This window comes from Choristoneura fumiferana, chromosome 10 (genome assembly GCF_025370935.1).
Source record: "Choristoneura fumiferana chromosome 10, NRCan_CFum_1, whole genome shotgun sequence".
Lineage (NCBI taxonomy): Eukaryota > Metazoa > Arthropoda > Insecta > Lepidoptera > Tortricidae > Choristoneura > Choristoneura fumiferana.
In genome coordinates, this window is record NC_133481.1 from 19,466,097 (window position 1) to 19,478,181 (window position 12,085).

Consider the following 12,085-nt stretch of genomic DNA (forward strand, 5'->3'; position numbering starts at 1 on the left):
TTTAGCACTGGCTGTATTCATATCCTTGTTGCTGACTGTACAGTACAGTAAGGTTAATATTTATTTAATTTTAATTCAAGGTCAATTTTGAAAATGAGGTATATATAGGTCATCAATCATCATCAGCCGGAAGACGTGCACTGTTGAAGAAAGACCTTCCCCTTATATAGAACGCCACAATGAACGAGATCTCGCCGCTTGCATCCACCGGTTGCCCACAACTCTCGCGATTACCAATGCTTCGTCTTCCTATTCGTAGTTGCTACTCGACGCTTTTCTCTAACGGTTATCTGTTCTTCGAGTGTTGTGGCCCGTCCATTGCTATTGCAATTGTTATTGTTAGATATTTCAAGTATTTTTTTAGGTTATGTACCTTTTAACCGCCATATCGTATCGCCACCTACACCGAAAATATATGACACGCACACACACACAAACATCACGCCTGTATTCCCAAATGGGGTAGGCAGAGCACACGAAACGTTACCGCTTCGGAGCCACTTTTAGCAATTTTAGGTTTAAAGTTTGACAAAAACGGTACAATAGTGACAGGTTGCTAGCCTGTCGCCTACGGTATACCTTAACCTGTATCCTCAGTCGCCTCGTACGACATCTACAGAAGAAATGGAGAAGTAATTCTAACCCGACACTACACGGGGAAACTATATGACATTTTGTCTTAATTAAGACTGCGGTGAAATGAGCTGGATAATTTTTGTCTTATAATTCAGACAATAGCGGTTAAAGGGTTAAAAAGGTATTTGATATGGTATATTAGTACCTAACATAAAAATATTTTTTACCTATACAATAATAATGATGATGAATCTTAGTGGTTGAAATTTTAAGACTATCCTGATCCCGTAGGATTCGGGATAATAAAACATTAAATTAAAAAAATCAAAAAACCCGACTGCCTTGAAAACTAAAAGGAAGAAAATAAGTCTAGTGGTCTAGAACTGGCAAGTAGCTAATTTAAAGTGCATCAATCGGGACCCCTCCCTAACCAAGAATTTTTGAGCTAACTACGATTAGAATGGATCCCGACTGTTGAACTTTAAATCAGCTACGAGTACTTGGCAGTTCTAGACCACTAGACTTATTTTCTTCCTTTTAGTTTTTAAGGCAGTCGGGTTTTTTGATTTTTTAATTTAATGTTTTATTTTTTACTTTTGTGATATTTCTGTGAAAATGGTACATTAAAAGTATTATAACCCATGTATTTTTAGAATGGGCTAATTCTTAGCTTTCATTTGATACCCAGATTGTTACTATACAAAATATATATTTTTATTCCTCCGTCATATTTTTTTTCGCAAACGCCTTAATGAAATATTATATACCCTATGTCACTCCGACAGTTATGACGAATCCAATAATACCTCATATGTTAAAAAGCGTCAATAAATGTATTTTCTTTCTTTCTTTCTTTCTTTCAAGCCGTTTAGGCTGCAGCGAGGACCAAAGAAATGGACATACATACCCACATACATACATAAGTACATACATACATACGCTCGAAAAACATAACCCTCCTTCGGGCAGTCGGGTAAAAAGTAGCCTATGTTATTCCAGACATCTTAAAAGTAGCCTATGTTATTCCAGACATCTTAAAAGTAACCTATGTTATTCCAGACATCTTAAAAGTAGCCTATGTTATTCCAGACATCTTAAAAGTAGCCTATGTTATTCCAGACATCTTAAAAGTAGCCTATGTTATTCCAGACATCTTAAAAGTAGCCTATGTTATTCCAGACATCTTAAAAGTAGCCTATGTTATTCCAGACATCTTAAAAGTAGCCTATGTTATTCCAGACATCTTAATATTTACCAAACTACAAATTAAACACGAAACAATGGTGACAAACATGGCATATAATGCTTTCCGAGGAATCCCCGTCGTGGTTATGCTTAACGAACTTGAGGTACAGACTCCGGAGGAGCAGCATCATGCCGAAGAGTACGCCGGTCCACATCGCCACCTGGCTCAGCTGGACGTTGTACGGATCCCAGGTGTTACGGCCGGCTGTCTTGAAGTAGATTTTCCGCTTTATCCTGTACAGCCTGCCTCTTGGACGGAAGAAAAACATTTGGTCGTTCGCATAGTTTCATCTGGAACAATACAATATATAAATTAGGACGATTTCAGCAGACTAGCGCTTTTTCTGTGCGTAGTTTTTTATCATGAGAGGGGCGCCGTGCCCTCCGACCGTGTGACCGACGTGCATGCATGCATGAAAAGATTGATGAATGTAGAGAAAGCGAGAGTTGTATGCCAGGATCGTAGCAAGTGGAAGGAAGTAGTCTCATCCTACCCCGCTGGGAAAGAGGCGTGATTTTATGTATGTTACTTGTATGTATGAGAGGGAGGCAGACGAGCAATCGGTTCATTTGATGGGAATAATCACCACCGCCTATGAGTACCAACTATTTAACCCTTTGACTGCCATGTCGGCATTTCGTGGCGCATATGGAACGATTTTCAGATTTTTGTTCAAAGCTCGAAGGAAACAAAACCACCCCCATACGAGCGTGTACATGCGCTTCCAAAAACGAGCTTATACGCTCAAAAAAAACGCTAGTCTGAAACCAGCGTTACAATATTTTTTATTGCACGCCACACCACTAATACTACTACTATAATACTAATAGTAGTATCGTGAAAAATCGGAACACATGACCACGAGCAATACACACACAGGAAGGCAGCGGGTTGGGAGCGGGTCGGGTCGGGAATACCGCGGGTCTTTTTACCTGGCTGTCGTCAGGTGTGTTTTGCGCCTTAAGGTCACGTTGTACCTACAGTCAAGGGCAAAGATATCGACACGGCCAAAGTTGCAAAAAATATGTATACACGGCCTTAATGTTAAGTGCATAAAGTCGTGTATACATATTTTTGTAACTTTGGCCGTGTCGATATCTTTGCCCTTGACTATACATCCAACGGGTAATGACGATGATGATGACCTCACCTCACCAGCACCAGCACCGCTGTATGACAACGGCGTAGAGCGTCCGTACGACGACGATCGCAATCACCAGGGCGCCAGTCACCGCCGCGAACCTCCCCACTGTCAGGTTGGCCGGCCAATACTTTTCACAGTCTGTGGACACTAAAAAGCCACTTGTATGACGTCAGAATCTATATTCAGCGGATTGAGCTGTACCACTACCATGAGTTTAAAGTGACCGTACTCGATAGCGACGGCGTAAATTATTTGTAGAGGCGCTGTACAATTCTCCATACAAATAAGTTACGCCGTCGCTATCGAGTACGGTCACTGTAAACTCATGGTAGTGGTACTGTATTTCCACCAGAGATGTGCGAGGTTGCGTTGCGAAGAATGTGTTTGCCACGAACCGCTTCATTTATCTATCCTCGCTCCGTCGAGCGGTTTCCACTAGCGATGTGCAAAGCGACGATAGGGAAATTAAGCGTTTCTATTGGTTCGTGACAAAGGCATTCCTCGCAACACAAGATGTGCGAGGATACACCTTTGTTGGAAACACAGCCAGCCGGGCATGGCATGGAGGATCGATTAATAAACAAGAGCGTGTCGGACACGCCCAAAATAGGGTTCCGTAGCCATTACAAAAAAATTAAGTAAGTAATATTTTCTAAGGATTTCGTATTTTATACGGAATCTTCCAAGTTTAGGTATATTTAATACCTTAGGCTGCTATTTACTCACAAACTACTAATAATTATCAAGCAAACTTAGCCGTTATAGTTTTCCTTGAAAGTTTGATACACTTACTTAGATTTTAGGGGGGGGACGCTCGATTTTAATGAAAATTTTCACTTTAAAGTTGAATATTTCGCAAACAGATCACTGAATCGAAAAATCGTTTTAGCAACCCCCTAGTGGTTTTAACCTATCCAACGATACCCCACACTATAGGGTTGGATGAGAAAAAAAAATCACCCCCTCTTTACGTCTATGGGAGGTACCCTAAAAAAATTTTTTTTAAAGTTTTAATTGTACCATATTATCGGCATAGTTTATTTATATATCTGTGCAAAATTACAGCTTTCTAGCATTGATAGTCCCTGAGCAAAGCCGCGGACGGAAAGACAGACAGACAGACAGACATGGCGAAACTATAAGGGTTCCGTTTTTGCCATTTTGGCTCCGGAACCCTAATGAGGCGATTTTATGGCAATTTTTCTGCCGTCCCCTCGTTGAGACGTGATGAGATGTGATTTGAGCCAAATGTCACGCGAGATTTTTCAAAAAGCATAGGTATTATAGGTATTAGGGGCAGTGTCAGGGTTGCTCCAATAATAGAGAAGGTCAAGGAGAAACGCCTCAGATGGTATGGTCACGTTCAGAGACGGCCGAAAGACCACATCGTTAAGCTTGCCCTAAATTTGCCAGTGACGAAGCGAGGACGTGGAAGACCACCCTCCACTTAACTGACGACGGCCGAGAAAGATCTCAGAGAAGCAAAACTGGACGTGAGCACGGCATATGACCGTGCGAAGTGGAAATTGCGGACAAGGAAGGCCGACCCCAAGTACATGGGATAAGGTCTAGCCCGGATAATGATGATGTTTTGCAGGTGGTAGGACCTTGTGCAAGGTCCGCCCGGATTGCTACCACCATCTTGCTCGCTAATCCTGCCGTGAAGCAGCAGTGCTTGCACTGTTGTGTTTCGGCGTGGAGAGTAAGACAGCCGGTGAAATTACTGGCACTTGAGGTATCCCATCTTAGGCCTCTAGGTTGGCAACGCATCTGCAATACCCCTGGTGTTGCAGATGTTTATGGGCGGTGGTGATCTCTTTCCATCAGGAGACCCTCTTGTTCGTTTGCCATCCAGTCGAATAAAAAAAAATTGATAGGTATTATAGGTACACCACCGGCGAGACGAGACGAGGCGAGACAAGACGACAATTGAAGTTTGGACGGCAAACTTTCAATGTTCTCCTAGCGCATCTTCGGTGGAAACAGTATGTATTCTTTGACTAGGATGTGCGATACGAGTTTTTATTTTTATTTTAATAATGAACCGTATTGCTACGTACATATAGTGCTTATTAACCCTGCAATGGAAATACGATTCTCGCGTGCCATCGCGCCGCCCGCACGGTATCTTCGGCGGTTTTTTTTGGTGAAAATGGGTCGGCGCCATTTCATATCTCGCGCCACCTCGACTCGCCACGCCTCGCTGGTGGAAAACACCCTTACTGTCATTAAATGGAAAATCATTCACACGAATACCATTTTGAATTCGGTCCGAAATTAACTGTCCAAAGTAAATTTTGACAAAATGTAATTAGGTTACCTATTTTGAACATGAAACTACCGTGAGACTCACTCATATTAAATATAATGACCCGGATAACTCACGTCTTAAATCGAGTTTAGCTCGACATGTTTCGGGCTAATCCGTAGCCCTTCGTCTTCGGAGCAACGCGACTCAGCGGCTGCTGCAACACGCGCACGCAAACACAAACAAAAAATCGAAACATGTCGAGCTAAACTCGATTTCAGATGTGAGTTATCCGGGTCATTATATTTAATAGGTTACCTATGCTGAAAATATTTAGATTTTAAAACCAAATTTCTTTTACGTTAGTTATTCGTCATGAAATTTGACATTTTTGTTGCAATGCAACTTCAATGAAAACCAGAGCACGATATACTATGTGGGAATACCCATAAGAATTTTAGGAAAATACCGGAATTATAATTTAACTACTAATTAATATAACGCGTGCAATGCTACGGGTAAACATTAGTACCTAATGAATAATAATTGTATATGTCGGAACTACTATACCTACCTACATGACACTATAGTGTAATGCGCAATCTATATACACTGCGCATGGTCCTAGACGCACTTGTCTTCCCAAATCCGGGTCTATACTTGGTTTGGATAGGTATTTAACTAAATGTAAACAAAACAATGTCAATCGGTGTCTTGAATATTGAAATTCCTCCACTTAAATCTAATCATTTACATTTCTGTATTGAAATACACTAGTGTAGTTTGTATTAGGTACAATGATAAATAAGTAATAAAAACCTTGAATGTACCAAATCTGGTAGCTGAAGTTAGTTTACATTTAGTTAAATACCTATCCAAACCAAGTAAGTATAGAAGCTTCAAAAGAGCGTTCAGTTCAAGCGAACGTCCACTTAATCTAAAGTCACTAGTAACTTAAACTATTAAGTTAATAAAAAATCTGTTTTGAAAAAAAATCATTCTTCCAGCTTTCTTTTATCGCTTTCTTCTTTGTAGGTAGGTAATAATGGTAGTCTTTCCGTAAACGCTGGTAGTTTACCTCGTAACTCGTAAAAAAGAGTAGGCGTACGTAAGTTCGTAGCCGTATCCCTTTGCTACAGTCCAACAGTCATTTCATTCAAAAATGTGTACAATATATAATAAATTTGGCAGTTATTCATTTTTTTGTACTATATAAAGTACGCGGAGACTTAAGAGGATCAAATAAGTGACATATAAGACATATAAGAGCTACTTTTTACCAATTCACCAACAGTAAATTCAGTACAATTCGACGTTTGAAATTTGCAATTCATCCCGAACAAGTTTTAGTTCTTATAAGTACGTAATTGTTTCGATGAAAAGTAAACAATAGTACAATTTAACGCACTTCAACATTGTACTATCGATAGTTAAGTACAATAACTGAATGTGGAAAGGTTAAGTGGTTCAAATTTGTTTTTACCTTTGAGTATATACTCGTCCAGAAAATCCTTAGTTACCAACAGACTTTTTTGTACTTTGTTCAATATTACAGATTGATGTGGCAAAAGTTGAGACTGATGCCTGTAAACCTTTTTCTCCGTCATGGCTCATGTTTTCATTTTGTAAAGTATTTTATTTTGGTTGCTTTGGTGCTACATTTTTGATGGAGTTGACATAAGTAAGGTTTAGTTTTAATGACAGTCAGACGGAAGAGTATGTGGACAGTGTTTAAGTAACCTTCATAGAGTTATTTTAGAGTTTGACGAGATCCGTGAGGTTTAATACGTCCGGATTGGCAAAGCAGAACTACTTATCGTATAGGTAATGGGAGAGATGGAAACCAAATACTCAAAAAGTTTTATTTACGAGGGGTCTCCGACCATGGGGTTTTAAATTCAAGGTTCGATTCTACTCTTATAACTAAGCTACTTTTGTTTTGTAACGTCTTCAAATAAGTAGAATTTGGGTAATTTATCGATCAAAGTTAATCGTAAAATCAGTGTATCGGACATAAGATCGGACATGGCGGTGTTATCGCTGTCTCTTGGTACGGGGGCCTTTGAATCATTTTTGACATTTATTTGACATCTCTTAGATGAACATTTAGTACCTATCAATGTGCTGTCAATTTTGTATTGTATCGCATACATTAAAAATTACATTTACCCTGTATTAAAAAATAGTAGATTGTAGAACAAGAGCATAAAATAGAGGAGTACATATGGCCACCCGAGCTGGTAGGTACGGCGAGGGTGGATAGACAATTCATAGCTACATTGCAGTGGAAACAATTGTTCACTTACTAAGTACCTACCTTTTAATTTGTATGCAATGCTATATAATTATATTTTTTTAGTTTTATTGATTTATTTTGATTGATTTGATTGATTTTTAGTTTTACATAAAATTAAAAATATTAAAAAAATATATAGAAACTTTTTTGTTTGTGGCTGTCGACACCTTTAATATTAGAGGAAGATTTTACTTTATTGCACTAGAGCATAAAAAGGAACTCTGTGTCACCAAGATCCGCATAAATACCAACTTTACGAGCATGAGAAATTAAAAATTAATTATGAGCGGTCAGTGGTCGAAAACGATCAAATACTAGCAACAAAAACGTGACAACAGTAATGCCACTTTCGATCATATCGTGAGATTTGACCTTCTATGCTTTCTTAGAACAAAACTGTCTACGGAACCGAAACGTTAGCGGTTGTGACTCACACGGCTACTAACTGCTTGCTATAAGGTCAAGGTGCTATATTGTTACATTATCTTTTGTCCATTTGACCGATCTAATCGACATGTTTTGACAACTGGGCAGCTTTTGTTTTTAAAAGGTTAAATTTAAATCCTACTAAACTAGGGTGCCGTACCACAGTTGGCAAAAATGAAACTCTTATAGGATCACTTTGCTTTCCGTCTGTCTGTCTGTCCGTCCATATGTGAAGATAGGTACTTTTCCTCAGGAACGCGTGGAGATATCATATCAAATACTCAGGTTTTACCCCTCGTTAGGTCGTACCCACAGATAGATACAGATCCATATCTGTGGTCGTACCCCTTGGAGCAGTAAAAAATAAACCATTTAGGTATTGTTTAGTTTTTTTTTGTGCTGAGAGCCTCGATGTCCCATGGGTTCAAAGTTTTCAAGTCCTGAAATCCTAGGGTCTCGATCCCCAGCCGAGGCAGATATTTGTATGAAAAATACGAACATTTGTGTTTAATTTATATTCAAATATGTCAAGTTCATATTTATTTAACCCGTAAAGCCCAACGTCCTTTTAGGATATACGTCGAAGCAAATGTCAGCTTTTCTTACCTGACATAAAGTTTCAAATTCTAATGATCGAGACGTGGGTCAAGGCGCAGCGGGACGGTAAGATACGAACTTCGATTTTCGAATATCGTAGTAGCCCCTCTGGTCGGGTCAACTACGAGTAGGTACATATGTTGGACGCATAAAACCATCGGCATCTTTGTATAGACTGCATGTTTCCTACATCAAAACCGCGCATAAAATAAGTTCACAGCGCGAATTTCTGAACCTATAGTTAGTATGTAGTATGTAATGTATGTAAACTCTTTATTGTACAAAAGAAAAATTAACAAATACAATGACAAACTTTAAACTTTGTACAAAGGCGGACTATCCCTTTAAGGGATCTCTACCAGTCAACCTTTGAGTGGATGAGAGGAAAGGAGCAATACGTTAGGGTCCGACAAGGGTGAGTTTAAGAGTTAAAATAATGGAAGCTACTATACAGTGCTTTTAAACAATAAAATACATAATCTACAATATAAATAAATAAACTACTATATATATGACCATAATACATATAATATATAAGCATATTAAACAAAGGAATGTTCTCAAATATTTAGGGAGAAGGTGCAAGCCACATTCTTCTCAAGCCTTCCCTAAAAGATCCCACGGTGGGAGATTGCCTGATGGAGGTCGGTAGCCGATTCCACAGCCTGGCAGATTGCACTGTAAGGATTTAGAGTATGTTTTGGATGAGGTAGAAAGGACAGGCTACTATAGTTTGTAGACGTCCGTGACAGCAGGGCTACTACAAAACTCGTACGTAACTCGAAGTTCCAAACAGCCAGTTTAGTGCCGTAAGGTACCATCAGCCAAATTTTTAAACAAGTTCCTATCAAACGAATATGTCGCTAAAGTCGAACTTTCAAGTTGACAGACACGTCTATTGGCATTATTGTTTTATGACATGCAAACAATTATCAACTTTAGGGTGGTAGACCACATATCGAAAATGCAAACTGAGACTGGATGCACAGAAAAACCAGAAAAAGAGACCAGCACTGGGAATCGAACCCAGGTCCTCAGCTTTCCGTGCTGCATGCTTTAACCCCTACACCACTGCTGGACAGGAATCTAGACAGTTGACACGAAAGGTTGCTTATTTCTACTTTGCTACTTAAGCAGCAGCACTAGCGACATCTATGTGGCGTCGACAGACGTCACACTCTTTCGGAACCAACCGCTCACCCAGACAAGAGATGTCGCTACTAAGCAATCAAATTATGATTAGTGCTGCTGCTTAAGTAGCAAAGTAGAAATAAGCAACCTGAGATATGTATGTATAGGAAAAAATCGTGTCTAGATTCCTGTCCAGCAGTGGTGTAGGGGTTGAAGCACGCAGCACGGAAAGCTGAGGACCTGGGTTTCGATTCCCAGTGCTGGTCTCTTTTCTGGTTTCTGTGCATCCATGTCTCAGTTTGTATTTTCGATATGGTTTCACGGGATACCCGTAAAAGTAACAAATTTGGAGTTGAAATAAAAAATACAAAAAGACTCCAAAAAACCAATCATAATGGTAGACCACATATATGGCTGATGGTACCTACATAGATGTCAATGCAAAAAACAATAGCTACAGCTACTGGCACACTCATTAGTTTCCACGCTTCATAACTTGTAATAATGGTTATTCTGAACCGGAGTCGCCTTTCAACTAATTGTCTGACCTTGGTTCAAGGTGGTCCATTGTGACCCAATCTGATCAGTCAGAGGTCACGGGTAACCTCCAGACATATGACCAATTTTTGTTATAGCAAGTCAATTTTCAACCCCCGACGCAAAAAGAGGGGTGTTATAAGTTTGACCGCTGTGTGTATGTATGTTGGCACCGTAGCTCTTGAACGGGTGGACCGCTTTGAATGCGGTTTTTTTATTTGAAATCAGGTTTTCTAGCAATGGTTCTTAGACATGTTTCATCAAAATCGGTTTAGCCGTTTTCGAGATATTGAACTTTGAAGTGACAAAGTCGGGGGTTTTCCAACTTTTTGTTTGTTTAGGTTAGTTTGATGAACATGAAACTTATGTCACTTTATGAAAGAGTTCGATGTCACATTACAATAATAATAATACTTGGGACAAAATTACACCAATTGATCCAGACCCAGCATAAAAGTAGATAAGCGGTTGTGGCAAAATGACCTATAAACTCCTTAAACTCTCTTATTACCTTAATAGTCGTGTGTAAATGAGTTTGAGCATTGTAACCGCTCATTTACTTTTGCTGCTGACTGTACTTAGGTAGTCGGCTACAGGAAGTAGAACACGGTTGAAAGAGAATCATTTTTTTAATGTTGCCATAATCGAGTATTTATGTCATCTTAGTGAGGGTAGGATTTCATAGTAGGTAAATGTGTGAAGGGAAGGGACAGGAAGGGGCCCAAAAATAATAAAATTGGTGCGACATAATTTATTAATAGCCCCTCACTTTTAACTAGAGGTTACTCGGATTAACCCAGCTTTAAAGACACTAGTATGCCATTACATTTAAAGCCGCAGTATTGCGCAAATAATTATATCACGACTATGTGACGTAAGAAAGAAAGCGATGTCCTTAACCGGGCTCTGCGCATGCTTTGACTTGATAAGGTCGGGCTAAGTAACTGGCTACTTGTGTGCAAGTTACTAAGCACTTGCGTTAACTCCGGCCACACTCCGGGTCCGGTTTGGGGGGCTCGGTTTTTGCGGTTGTTAGCACTTTGTTTTTTTAAAGTGAGGGTAAACGCATGAGAGGGTTACATAGACAAAAATAACTGACCGCGTGAAACGTCTCTATTTCAGCTTTGGAAAATAAGACTTTTATGTCTGTCCGGCTAGCTGTCTGTTCTCCTTTCTACATGTTGCATTTGTCGACTAATTCATCATGCCTAAAATTGCAGTATAATGCAATAATTTTTTCACGTTTCATGCTCGTAAAGTTGGTATTCATGCTGGATCTAGGCGACATAAAACTATTGTAGTGCATAAAGTAAAATCGTCGTCAAAGACCAAGGTAATAACGTGTCAACAGCCACAAACAAAAAAGTTTCTACTTATATAATTATTTAATATATTTCATTTTATAAAACTAAAAATGTATGAAATCAATCAGGTTAAATCAATAAAATTAAAAATTAATAATTATAATAGCAATGTATGAACTCTTAGTCGAAGTGAAAAGCAGAGTGTAATACTCGAGCATTAAAACCCATTTTCCCCTCGATGGGTCTACCGGCTTGGGTGGCTATCTGAACGTCTCGGGTAAAATGGCACGTTTTATGCTCTCGTTGTACAATCTACTATTTAAAAGTCAAAGTCAAAAATATTCTTTATTTCAATTTAGGCTATAACAAGCACTTATGAATGTCAAAAAAACTACACCGGGTCGGAAATACCTCTGTTGAGAAGAATCCGGTAAGAAACTCAACGAGGTAGGTACATTTTAAACAGATTTACAATATTATTAAAATGATATCTATACATTACAAGTATTAACACAACTTTATTTTTCAACACAAAGGTTCGCTATTTGGAAGGATCGCTAAATGCGGATCGGAATTATTT

The 12,085-nt window shown here is 39.2% G+C and overlaps 1 long non-coding RNA gene across 1 annotated transcript; it reads right to left on the bottom strand.

The window, feature by feature from the left end:
• Positions 1 to 1,855: 1,855 nt before the first annotated feature.
• On the bottom strand, positions 1,856 to 6,906 carry LOC141432269 (uncharacterized). The gene is made up of 3 exons (XR_012451803.1): positions 6,698 to 6,906; positions 2,973 to 3,113; positions 1,856 to 2,112 (listed from the first exon to the last, which is right to left on the bottom strand). It is a non-coding gene; the product is annotated as an uncharacterized lncRNA (long non-coding RNA).
• Between the last annotated feature and the right edge of the window lie 5,179 nt (positions 6,907 to 12,085).